Below are 15,017 nucleotides of genomic sequence, written 5' to 3'. Positions count from 1 at the left end.
ATCCTCAGGTGATCCCAATATTATAATACAAATAACTAATAACACGGAGACAAATTTGTTAATTCATTCTAAAAGGAAATCCACCGTATCCCCATTCCCTCGACATGGCCACCTCTAGTTTGGGTGGCCATGGCCCTCTTCCCTCGACATGGCCACCTCTAGTTTGGGTGGCCATGGCCTCTTCCCTCGACATGACTACCTCTAGTTTGGGTGGCCATGGCCCTCTTCCCTCGACATGACTACCTCTAGTTTGGGTGGCCATGGCCCTCTTCCCTCGACATGACTACCTCTAGTTTGGGTGGCCATGGCCCTCTTCCCTCGACATGACTACCTCTAGTTTGGATGACCATTAAATAAGGTAAATATTTGATATTGGCACGAAATAAATTAAAGAATCGTATTTTTACAATAACATCTTATAATTACTAATTCAGCTCAGCATGGCGAGTCATCAGTGCCACAGTGCAGGGTTTACGTGTCGTAGGGCGGGTAAGGGGGGAATGTTTATCCCGTTAGGAAAAATGTTTTGGGAATTTTTTTCAAGAAAGTGTTGTGGAACTGGATGATATAAACTGAATATTGTCTTAATTGTCATTATAATTTTGTCGGTGTTAAGAAATAACTATGTAACCTGTACACTGTTTCCCCGGACATACATAGTGCTCACCAATAATACCACGTCTTACCGTTCTGAACCAGGCAATATCTCCAGCGTTTACCTTGACCAATTATTGAAGCTGTACCTCTACTAGGAATTGACGTTTCCTGGAGCACAGAAATGGTGGTCTGTATCTCTGCATAATTTTGGAAAGCAGCAACAAATTCAACGCTTTCAGGTAGCTGTCAATTGTAACAAAATTGAAGAAAAAACTTTGCACAGCAAGCGCAGGTAATGAGTATGACAATGTGGTGTGCTCTGAACAGAAAAAGTCTGTCAACATGATGGGAGAGCTGAGCCCTTGGTGGATATGACACACAATGTTTGTCACGGTGATGAAAGAAAGAGTAAGGATACGGGCTCGGCCCCGGACGTCCTGCACTGCTGCGTCCTAACACAGTATGTTGAAAATTCATTCTTTTGGTTTCTTTAAAACTTTCGTCCCTTGAGTTTTTACTCTCGTCACCTTAGAGATTCAGGTCGAGGTCTTTAGCTCTCCCTCAGTTACACACAATAATCTCTAATACTGTTGGATATATGATTAATGCAGACTGAAATGAAATATATATCAAGATACTCTCATATTGGGAGTTTATTAAGTCAAAAAGACTGTTACCGAACAAACAAATACTTAAATTAGTATGCGGAAAGAAAGTGTAGTGATGTTCATGTGTGTTATAGAACTAAAAGATAAAGTACTGTACAGGGAGTACAACGGGAGCTGCATCTGCAAGGTGGGGTCCGATGGATGTCAAAATGAACAATAAGACTTCTGTTGTCTTGTAGGGCTGTCAAAATCATTCGTCCGTTGTATCATATTGTCTAGCAAAATATTTTTCCGAGGTTTTTGTAGCGAGTGAACCGGATTACACTTCACGACGCGGACTCGTATAACGACAAACACTGAGTTTTTCTTTGTATAGATAAGGTGTTATTTCACTTCTGTTGAAGTGAGTTGCATCATGATAAATGAAGGTAGAGTTAGGAGAGGGAAGTGATGGAGGCCTGATTAATAGTGGAGGTGGAGGGAAGGCCAGCCAGAGGACTCCTGTGGACACTCGTTCTTGTCACAAGACATGGACGACGGTGAGGGAAAGCAGTGATCCCACCGAGGATCTATGACCAACTACTGACCTCCTACATCAAGAAATCCAAACCGGTTACGTAAGAAAAAGATTCATATTTCTAAGTATTAAAACTTGTTTTCCTTTTCTATACCTTAAAATATTTATATTAATTAAGACGATTAATATCCACATATAAAATAACTGCAGTAAGTTACGGTAGAGACATAAGATACCTCTACAGTCCCTTTATCTGAGAACTGACATCACCAAAAGTCTAAACCTCCAAAACCTCAATCCGGGTGAACCAAAGCCTACTGTAGGCCTTGGCCCTAGACAGAAGGTCCACAACCCAGTTCGATCCCAACAGACACTCTCTTTCACTTACTTTTATCCTCTTCACCGCTGATCGGCTCGTTATCCGCTTGGGAGATCGGTCACGTCTCTGTTACTTTACTTTTTCTTTTATCCTCTTCACCATATGATCGGCTCGTTAGCCGCTTGGGAGATCGGTCACGTCTCTGTTACGCACTGTTGGCAAATACTGGGCATGCACCGGCTCCTGAATGCACCTGAACCTGCTCCAGTGTTGGTCAAGTTTGGTCTTGAAAGAGCTCACACTCGGTGCCGTCACAACACTTTCTGGTAGATTGTCCCAAAAGTTCACAACTCTCACTCCTTGTGGGGCGAGCGTCCGCCAGCTCCAAGTAAGGACACTCGACTGAGTAGTGCCCCTTGAGATGCTTATACTTCTCAGTTAGGTCGCCCCTTGCCCGTCTGTAGTATAAGCTAGGCAAGTTCAGGCGCTCCAATCTCTCAGGGTAGTTGAGGTGCCGAAGTGCAGGCACCAGTCTGGTGGCCCTCCTTTGAACATTTTCAACCAACTGACAGTCCCTAGCATATCTCGGGGACCAGACGGGGTGACAGTACTCCAGATGGGGAAGCACTTCACTCTTGAAGACCCAATAATTTATTTGCCTGATTTACCTTCTTCTCGCAATGGCCCGAGAACTTCAGCTCATTGTCAACATACACACCTAGGTCCTTCTCACATTCAGTCTCAAATAGAGCAGTTTCTTCATCCCGTTGGGACACATGATACGCCTCCTTACCGTTGGTGCGCCCCAGGTGCATCCTCTTACACTTCGTGACACTGAATCTCAGCAGTCATTTCTTCGACCATTCTTAGAGCTCACAGAGATCCTTCTGCTCTCGTGGCCAATTGAGTTATCCTGAACCCATTTCTCTGAGCAGTTTGTACACATGTACCCTTGTATGGTGTTTGTGTAGCTCTGATGTCGTGTACACATTCCTAAACACGGGTGGAGTCTGATGAAAAAGAGAAAATACTTAGTTATTGGTTGAGTGAACTCCACCTCGTCGTCACGTACACGAGGTTACTACAAGGTCTTGGAGCACAACACTCCCCCTTAGCAACACACAGAGACAGGAGCAGGAACTATAATTCTCAATTACCGGAAAACGCCACCAGTTTCCCGGGATCAGCGATGCGGCGGCGGGTTTCCCTACTCGAAGAATTATATCCAAGGTCGTCGTGTTACAGCACAACCAGAGAAAAGTGAAGTCTATGATACTTCCCTAAATATTTTCTATCTCAACTGTGTGTCCTCTTTGATGTTACATGGCCGTATCTAGTAAAGGAAGAGTCTTAGTATTTATCTGATGGTATTTTTTTTTATTTAACCAGTTAGCTGCGCTCTTAAAACCGTCATCAGTTCAGAGCAATATTCCTCATACTAAACTTTGTGAGTCAAGACATAGAGGGAGGAATATTCTAAAGCTCTTAAACTGAATCTCTCTTATACATGAACATAACAATACACTCAGTGGGTTTATTTCAACTAAATCATCACTAAGGTCCAAATTGTCATCAGAAATTACACCGAGCTCCTACTATAATTAGGTACTGTATGCTCACGTAGCACCAGTCAGGTCAGATGAACGTTCACTGTCTGTGATTCTTGACCCCGATTGTCTGTTCATAGTTTGTGTATTTCTAGAGTTATGTACAGTATGCATGACCATAACACTAGTGTCGTCATAGTTGTTTATAAGTCTGTCTACATGATTTTAGTTCATATTGGTATATATAAATCTGTTTGATCAAAAATTTATACATTCGCTAAAGAATAATTTACATGATCATCATTTGCATCAAACTATCGTATCTACAGGTATATATATTAGAGTGTATGATTATCGTTTACATAAATTTACACGATCATGATTTTCATTTATGTAAGTCTTCATAATCACCATTTACATTAGAATGCAAGATCATCACTTCTATTGCAACATTGCTCGTGGTGCAGGCCAGGCCGGGCACTTGTCTGACCAACAGAGGGTATCACTGTCCGCCATTACCCTTCACGGAGGTCATAAATCACCCGGGGCACTGTAACAAATACCCACTGACAGGCTGTTCTCATTGGCTGCATGTAACTGTCCGCTGTTCTCATTGGCTGCATGTAACTATCCGCTGTCTTCATTGGCTGCTTACCTCTACAGTGATTCCCAAAACCCTTCCTCTGTAACTGGACAACGTGTAGTTACCGTCATCACAGGTAATTAATTAATATACCTGTACTCGTCTGCATGACCATACCTTAAAATTATAATTGCGCAGTGATAATATCCCTCAAGTCTGCATGACCTTAATTTGTTTATTAATTTAGAATTTAGATTATCAAAAGTAATTATTTGAAAGGAAAGCAATTAACAGACACATAACGCCGTATACTCGTCCAATGATTACAACAATCACTCCACTCAGTGTAATTATGGTATTAAATTACATATAAAATTAATTCCCGTATCATCACAGCCACTAGGGGCCAATATATTGTTGTTATTTTCACAACTGAATCAATATTAATGACGTTTATTACAATTTGCTAACAACTTGATGTACCAGCGCCGGGTCGTTCGTTTTCTGTGGTTCAGAATATGACGGAGACAACCTTACATCATTTCACCTTTTCTCTCTGTTTACCTGTGTTACGCTCATAAACTTATCTTATCAGGCTAGTCAAGCACAAAGAGGCAAACATGCTCGGTGGTGTATGTATGTGTGTGTATGTGTGTGTGTGTGTGGGAAAGCGTGCATTCAAGCAGAAAAGATTAACATATGAAAGGTGGTGTAGCCTCATTGAGTAAACAGATATATATACTCGTCAGAACTAACACAAACAGGGAGGTACAATGAGAGATGAAAATATATTCACTGATGTCCATTAGCTATTTGGCACAAACACACACACACACACACACACACACACACATATGGTCTTCGTGCAGATGCGCCCAATGAGGAAATATTTTCACAGTAAAGGAATAGAAAGGAAATTGGAAAGTAGGAAAAGTTTTCAACCACCAAAATTTGGGAAAGGAGAGGAAATAGCTGAAAAATGCCAGCAAACCATCTGTAGTGAAAGTAGAGTTTACATACATCAAATAGAACCATCTGTGGAAGTAGATTTTATTTATACCAAAAAGAAACATATGAAGTGAAAGTAGAATTAATTAATATCATATAAGAACCATCTTCAATGAAATTATATAAATCAAATTCAACCATATTTAGATGACAGATCCTTCTGTAATGAAAGTAGTGTAGTGACGCATAGTGTTTACCTATTGGCGGCGACAATGTGGGCGTTCTGTCGTCAACTGCATATATGAACAGAAGGATAAAGTGAAAATAAAATAAAGATAAATAATAAATGAAGACGCTAGATTAGTAAATAAATAAGTGACTAAATAACAATACGAGAGAGGTAATAATTAGTCTCTCTACGCTTGGTATAAAAGAGGGTCTCGTGAGCAGTAAACTCTAACCCTCCCACAACATAAATCAAGGTAGAAAACATATTTGTGGTAATTCTTGATATGATTGTGTAATTGTAGTGTAAGTGATTCATTAAAAAAAAATAATGTTTTAGAGTGTAGTGATAAAGGCTGGTGTTGGCGAGTTGCGATAAGACGGGACTGAACTTGATAGCTAAGTGCGTTGGTCCGTAGTGTGATGGGCGTTCAGACGGTCTCTTGTGTTACTGAGTTAATGCTGTGTGTGTGTGTGTGTGTGTGTGTGTGTGTGTGTGTGCAATGGGAGCGAAATATAGCGATTAGAAGACGAATATTAACACTGGGTCAATAAAGTTCCTCAACTGGATGCCAAGAGACAAGAAAATACCCAGAAAAATCCCAATTTCAAATAGAATATATAAAATCTGGGTAACTTAGGGCGCTTAAAGGATAACCTGTGGACACTTAGGGGGAAGACTTCATTCAGGGTGGACACATGACGGTGACGACGATGATGATGACGAGGACGATGATGATGGTGATGACGATGATGGTGATGATGATGGTGATGATGATGATGATGACGAGGTGATGATGATGACGAGGTGATGATGATGATGACGGATGATGATGATGATGATGATGATGATGACGAGGATGATGATGAGGTGATGATGACGAGGTGATGATGATGACGAGGTGGATGACGAGGTGATGATGACGAGGATGATGATGATGGTGATGATGATGATGACGAGGTGATGATGATGACGAGGTGATGATGATGACGATGATGATGATGATGATGACGAGGATGATGATGAGGTGATGATGACGAGGTGATGATGATGACGAGGTGATGATGATGACGAGGTGATGGTGATGACGAGGTGATGATGATGACGAGGATGATGATGAGGTGATGACGAGGTGATGATGATGACGAGAGAGATGATGATGACGAGGTGATGATGATGACGAGGTGATGATGATGACGAGGTGATGATGATGACGAGGGTGATGGTGATGACGAGGTGATGATGATGACGATGATGATGACGAGGTGATGACGAGGTGATGATGATGACGAGGTGATGATGATGACGGGGTGATGATGATGATGATGATGACGATGATGATGATGATGACGAGGTGATGATGATGATGATGATGATGATGACGATGATGATGATGATGAGGTGATGATGATGACGAGGTGATGATGATGACGAGGATGATGATGAGGATGATGACGAGGTGATGATGATGATGACGAGGTGATGATGATGAGGATGATGATGATGATGATGACGAGGTGATGATGATGACGAGGTGATGATGATGACGAGGTGATGATGATGACGAGGTGATGGTGATGACGAGTGATGATGATGACGAGGGATGATGATGAGGTGATGATGATGATGACGAGGTGATGATGATGACGAGGTGATGATGATGACGAGGTGATGATGATGATGATGATGACGATGATGATGATGATGATGATGACGAGGTGATGATGATGAGGTGATGATGACGATGGTGATGATGATGACGAGGATGATGATGACGAGGTGATGATGATAACGAGGTGATGATAACGAGGTGATGATGATGACGAGGTGATGATGATGACGAGGATGATGATGAGGTGATGATGACGAGGTGATGATGATGATGACGAGGTGATGATGATGACGATGATGATGATGATGATGACGAGGATGATGATGAGGTGATGATGACGAGGTGATGATGATGACGAGGATGATGATGAGGTGATGATGACGAGTGATGATGATGACGAGGTGATGATGATGACGAGGATGATGATGAGGTGATGATGACGATGGATGATGATGAGGTGATGATGATGACGAGGATGATGATGAGGTGATGATGACGAGGATGAGATGATGATGATGATGATGACGAGGTGATGATGATGACGAGGATGATGATGAGAGTGATGATGACGAGGTGATGATGACGAGGTGATGATGATGACGAGGTGATGATGACGAGGTGATGGTGATGACGAGGATGATGACGAGGATGATGATGACGAGGACGATGATGATGATGGATGATGATGACGAGAATGATGATGATGACGAGGTGATGATGATGACGAGAATGATGATGATGACGAGGTAATGATGATGACGAGGTGATGATGAAAAGGAGGATGAAAAATTATACACAAATTCACACTCTACGTACACAGCATGGGACTGACCCAAAGCGATGATGATGATGATGATGATGATGATGACGACATCTGTATGCGTGATAATGAGAATGTTGCTAGATGATGGTGATGGTCACTGTGTGTGTGTAAGTCTAGTCACCACTACCACTATCATCATTACTGTATCACCACTACTACTACTGTACCAGCACTAACCTCTCTCTCTCAAACCAACAGCATCAGTTCATCAGGGGTAGAACCAGGCAACATAGAGGTGTCATTGATCTCTCGGGCCACGGCAGTACAGTATACTCCACAAGGTTAAACCTATTGGAAAGTGGCCCTTTACACACCGTCCACCTGCTCCACCTCTTACGCCACCAGTTAGGGGGATTACCGTGCAGTGCCGTATATGTGAGGTTTATTCCCTGCTGATGGTGACTCTCTCTAAGAATATAAGAACGTAAAAATGGAAGAAACTGCAGCGAGTCTATTGTCCCATATTGGGCAGTCCCGTTTACACCCATCCCCTATTGCTCAAATTGCCATCTAACTTATATTTGAAGCTGTCCAGCGTATTCGAGTTAATGATGATGTTTGGTAACCTGTTCCACTCATCCACTGCTCTGTTTCCAAACCAGTGTTTACCTTTCTCGCGCCTAAATCTAAATATGTCTAATTTAAAATCATTGCTCCGAGTTCTTTCCTGGTTGGATAGTTTGAGTACCTTTGTTATATCACCTTTGTTTATCTCTGACTTCCATTTAAACACCTCGATCATATCGCCCCTCACTCTACGTCTCTCGAGGGAGTGCAAATTAAGATGCTTTAGCCTGTCTCTGTACTCAAGGTTGCTAATGCCCGGGATTAGTCTTGTCATCCTATCATATATACTTTCTAGGGATGCGATATCCATTCTGTAGTACGGGGACTAAAGCTGAACTGCCCAATACCTTCTCAATATATCTACCTTCACTTAATACCATTACTCTATTTTCTCAATCCATCAACCAATTTCCAAAACCATTGCCCTATTTTCTCATTTCCTGTCGTTCATTAACCCCTTCTCCCCGCTACAGGTAATTGGTCTACTAAGGATATCGTTCAATCTTTTCCTATTTACACTGTAGGTAAGATGTTACAATGACCATATTTTTGTATTTTTATCCCGGTTCATTAAACTTTGAGTGTTTGAAGTAGGTCAGGTTAGATTAGGGTTGGATAAGTTAGGGTAGGGTAGGGTAGGGTAGGGTAGGGTAGGGTAGGGTAGGGTAGATTATGTTTGGCAAGGGTAGAATAAGTTAGGTTCGGTAAAGGTAAGATAAGTTTGGTTAAGTTAGGATAAGTTGGATTAAGTTAAGTTAGGTTAGGTTAGGTTAGGTCTGGTATAATTAGGAAAGCTGAAATTTTATTACGTTAGATTTGGTTTTGGATACATTAGGCTAAGTTACAGCTACTTAGAGAAAATTCAGTAACGTTAGGGTAGGTTAGGTTAAGTTAAGTGAGGTTGTGTTAAAATAAAATAAATTAAATCAAGTTTGCGTTACCGTCATTTTTTTATAATTATTTCTATATATTTTCCTCCAGTACATAACTTATAGATAAGAAAGTCATACACCTCGTGGTAGTTAGCTGATCCCCACCATGACGTCGCAGCCCAGGTGAAACAGGTTAATTACTGTGGGAAGGAAGAAGGAAACAGCACAGGTGATTGTCAGTGTTTCATACCGGTGTGGAATTGTTGTGGGTATTTTGTGTGTGTGTGTGTGTGTGTGTGTGTGTGTGTGTGTGTGTGTGTGTGTGTGTGTGTGTGTGTGTGTGTGTGTGTGTGTGTGTGACTGACCTAATACAAGTAGATGAATACATACGTGTATATTTAAACATACAGGATAAAGTATATTGACACACACACACACACACACATATATATATATATATATATATATATATATATATATATATATATATATATATAAGGATGGTCGGCCCAAGGGCCACCTAGACGTGAATTTTTAAGGTGTAGAAGCTGTCGCCAACACTACAACCACACCCTAAGTTAACGAGTTGCGTGACCCAGTGTCAAGAAATAGTCCGAGAAAACCGGACAACTCGCCAACTGCACTGGCTAACTATTACCCCGGAACACGACCCGCAAATCGATTAACATCCAGGTCCCCAATTACTACTGGGTAGACATACATACATACATACATACATACATACATACATACGTACACACGTACATAAACATACGTGCATACACACACACACACACACATTACACTGACAGACACACACACACACACACTTACACTCTTTTATACACATAAGCAAACAACTATTCACAAAATACACAAACACACAATTGTATTTGCACTAGACACACAAACACATTCGCGTACGTGTATACATCGACGTAACCCAAACACTTCCTTTGTGTGTGTGTGTGTGTGTGTGTGTGTGTGTGTGGTTCATAAAAGTTCACGTTCCAGTTTAATACGTATAAAGGTCTTGGAAAATGGACAATGTCAAACGTGTGAGTGAGTGTATGTCGGCGTGACGTCAGAGATAGGTGTGGTGACGTCAGAGGGATGTGATGACGTCATTACCGGCGTCACTGTACTTGACTTGACCCAGTGAGAGGAGAATAACCCCGTGACATACTCCTCTTTCTTCTTCTTCTTCTTCTCCTCCTCCTTCTTTTCATCTTCTTCCTCCTCCTGTCCCTTCCTCACCCTCTCTTCCAACCCCTCTTCCTCCTCTCAGTTATTTATCACCTCTTCCTCTTCTCCCTTCTTCACCATTTCCTTCTCAGACTTTCTCCTCCTCCTCCTCCTCACTTCCTCGCCACCTCTTTCACTTTATGTCTGATCTGCGTCTAACATGGGCTGTGGCGTCCGAGATGGTATGTATGTATGTATGTATGTATGTATGTATGCATGTATGTATGTATGTATGTATGTATGTATGTATGTATGTATGTATGTAATTGGGTGCAACAGACATTTCAGAGTTGCAAGACCCAAGGAATACTAATGATAGAAGAAGAAGAAGAAGAAGAAGAAGAAGACATCTGCATAACCATTCCTCCCTGAATCAGAAAAACACGTAAAAAAAAAAAGTTCCTCTGTACATGATGTTGGTCCTGGTAGAGGTGATACACACACACACACACACACACACACACACACACACACACACACAATGTAAACTCCTAGAAAAAGTGCAAAAAAGGGCATGCAAGATTATTCTCTCCCCTTCCTACTCCACATATCAAGAAGTGCTCAACACACTGACCCTCTCGGCTCTCACTGACCATCACCACGACCTCATCTGCAAATTCGGTGAGAAGCTTCTGCACCATCCTCGACACTGGCTCCTATTACCACCCTAGATCCTTCATCCGAGAATTGTTGTTCCACACCACAACCGCATCCAGCCCATACGAGCACGAACTGATCGCTATAAGGACAGCCCAGTCCCAACCATGGTAAAAATTATCAACAACTTGTAATCAACCAGTGCATTCACTCCCTGTCAATCTTACCCTTTTGCACTGTCACTACGTCGAAATGTCCTGTAGTATGACGTTCTCCCCACCTAGTTATTATATATCGTATTTATATCACTTATGTTACTTGTATATTATTTGTCAATCAAGAGACCCATTCCCCACATAACTGTATATTTTCAGCCTTCCGGATGCCATGCTCTTTCAATGAACCGTTAATAATAATTATTATTATTATTATTATTATTATTATTATTATTATTATTATTATTATTATTATTATTTACATCCAGAGACGTTCCCATATTAAGGTTGTGAGAGAACTAGGCAATGGTTCTTACTGGTCAATATAGAATGTAAGAATGTCTACGAAAATAACATCCAACTACAGTACAAATAAAATAAAAAAACAAAGATAAATTTTATTTGATAATGTTTAGAGGAAAAATATATTGAGAATAGTTGTGTGAAAATATTGTCAATTTAATGATCTTTTTGTGCCTCTTAAGTGGTGTTAAATGAACGTATCTCTAGTTAAAGGTGACCACCACTATACCACTTGCTGGCTTAAAAGTCATGGCAAAAGTCATTAACGATGGGTGGAGGGAACCGGTCGGCCCCTCCAAACGAACACGAGTTGTCAACGTGATCTGCTCTGGCTCACCCAGTACACAGGACTTTCGAGATTAACACACACACACACACACACACACACACACACACACACACACACACACACACACACAGTTATTGTTGTGGTTAGTGGATTTGGTTGTGATGTTTTTGTTGAATATGTTATACTTGTTGTTATCATTTTGGTTATTGTTGTTATTGTGACTGTTATTATTATTTTTGTTAATGTTATATACTGTTGTTATTGTCACTTATTATTATTATTAGCATTGCTGTTACTGTTGTTATCCATGTTATTGTTATCAGTGTTATCATCACCCTCGTCAATAACCCGTTCATGGTCTGGGTTAATAACACCTACGTCTTCACTAACGTCACACACACAACCACGAAAGAGAAAGTCACCACTGGCGCCCTGAGGAAGACGCAACACCCCGGGGCATAAAACGAACTCCCGGAAAATACTGTTACTGTGTGTATGTCCTTGAGTAGTGGAGGCGCAGTGCACTCACCTGTATGTATGTCACTAATGAGAGGTGTGGTGATGGAGTGTGCGGGGGTGGGGTGATGGGGTGCGCGAGAGTGGGGTGATGGGGTGCGCGAGTGTGGGGTGATGGAGTGCGCGAGCGGGATGGGGTGCGCGAGAGAGTGGGGTGATGGGGTGCGCGAGAGTGGGGTGATGGGGTGCACGAGTGGGATATAGGTGCGGAAGTGGGTTGATGGGGTACGGTAGTGGGGTGATGGGTTACAGGAGGGTGGGGTGATGGGTTTACAGGAGGGTGGGGTGATGGGGTGAATGTTTTGGGGATTTTTGTCGGGAGATTTTTTACATTCGATATTTTGTTTCCCCGTTAACTGGAGATAAAGACATATTACAGGATTACTTTATGTTTCCTGACTGAGGATGTGAGAGTAACTTACGTAAGCTTAGCATATAATCTCAAAGACGTTTACCTTCACCTTTTCTTGATGTGAGAACGTTTTTAGTTAGCTCATTTAAACCTTTGAGGAAGATGGTTTAAACCTTTGAGGACGATGGTTGAACCCTGCTGGACTCAAAGGACTAAACTACAATACAAGGACAGATTCTCAGAGATTTTAACTTGAAACATTTCCCTTAACTCGAGCTATATAAATATGTCTTAACTCCAACAGCAACATATAGTCTCGCAGGCTCCTTGGTGTCGTATGTTAAAATTTCTCTCTGACTGGTGACGCAAGAACGAGAGGAACTGGTTCACATCACCCACGACACAAAGATGGCGGCCAAAATGTCATGGTGATGATACTAACTAGACTGTGGGGCGCCGGTGGGTAGAGCGGTACCGCTCTTGCCTCGCAAGTTGTTCGGACACACTTCCCAGCCTCCCTTGGTCCCTGTTCACCTAGCAGCAAAGCAGGTACCTGCTGTAAATCGAAAGTTGCGAATTCGTATTCAGGGACAAGTTGTTGGAGCTTCCAATAACTTGCTTAGACATAAGCCATTGGCTCGTCAGGCTTCTACGCCCTTGACTCTTCAGGCTTCTACGGTCCTTAACTCATGAGACATAAAGGCAAGCATGAACTTAGCATGCTTCCCTGTTGGGCGCTGTAAACGCTTCTGCGCTTCACCTGACACAAGGATGTAGGGGGGTGCCCAATAAAAATAAATAAATAAATAAAAACAATAACTAGACTGTGTCATACTTGTCTCTCTGAGGATGGCATTAACTGAGTGTGCACAGTGAGACCTTCATATAACGGACTTCGATCTAACGGACTATACCCTCTTTCATATAGTCCGGTAAAAGTTTTCATATACAACGGACTTCCCTTTATCATATAGTCCGGAAGAAGGTTTCATATTTAACGGATTTTGATCATGTGGACTAATCTCTCATGAATCCGAAACATTTATGGACAGAATAATGCATCTGTGTCTACTGCTTCGGGTTCACGAGTCTCAATCTCGGGTTTGTGGTTCAGGAGAGGCGATAGGAGTTTTGTGGGTGAACTGTACAACACAACGTGAAGTACGGTGAATGATATTACTGTTGACGCTATGGCGGGAAACTGTGATCAGCATTGTATGTAGATGAGGCCAGAGAAAAACCTTGGCGTTATAGTACATGTGAATATTAATGTGTTAAGGTTAAAGTAGGTTACGATCACATGAACTCGGGTCAACCGTCTCTACCGATACGAACCATGTGACTATCATCATAACTAACCTAATTAACTTAACTAACCCAAGTTAAACTCATTAAATTAACCTAACTTCACTTCACTTAACCTTGAAACAGTGACGGCTGATCCCCTATGCCTAACAGCAGTGTGGTTATGACTGTGGGTCCCAGCGGCTGACAGTGGTCTTATACTAATCCTTCGGTATAAAAGGAGGCCGCTATTCCTAAGTGCAAAGTTTGGTGCAGCCGAATGCTCCCCCACCCCATGTGCACAGTCGCAGGTTTGTGTCACAGCCACTTGGTCACCCTCGGTAGTGTTGGCACAGTCTAGTATGTTAACACAGTGAAGGAAGTATTAAAAGTAACAATATCAGTGAGACCAAATATACACTAACTTCCATTATGTTATAACGACAAAATCTTCTCTTATTATCAGCAGTGCGAGGGTCTTATAACTCAGAAAACTTTAATGTACCCAACAGCAACGATCAGCCAGTTCTCTATACATACATTTCCTATATTATATACACGAGGTCTGTCCGGAAAGTATCCAGTCATTTACTATTAAAAAAAATATTGCTTACCTAGGACAATGACTCCTTAGTCCCCTTCAAGGTACTCCCCTTGGGACCTCACACACTTCTCCCAGCGTCCCTTCCACTTTTCAAAACAGTCTGCAAAGTCCTCTTTCGGGATCTCCATCAGCTGCCTCGTCGCATTCTCCTTAATCTCGTCCAGGCCAAACAATAACGATGGAGTACTACATCGAAGTTTTTCGCCGGCTGAGGGATGCGGTAAGAAGAAACGACCGCAGCTGTGGGCAAGTGGTGACTGGCAGCTTCATCATGACAACGCGCCTGCCCATTCTTCACGTCTCGTGCAGGGTTTTTTGGCAAAACATCGCATCACCCAGGTTTCTCAACCCCTCTACGGCCCAGATTTGGCTCCCTGCGACTTCTGGCTTTTC

The sequence above is a fragment of the Homarus americanus genome, unplaced genomic scaffold, assembly GCF_018991925.1.
Source record: "Homarus americanus isolate GMGI-L3 unplaced genomic scaffold, GMGI_Hamer_2.0 scaffold40856, whole genome shotgun sequence".
Classification (NCBI taxonomy): Eukaryota; Metazoa; Arthropoda; class Malacostraca; order Decapoda; family Nephropidae; genus Homarus; species Homarus americanus.
Note: the sequence above shows the minus strand (reverse complement) of the source record.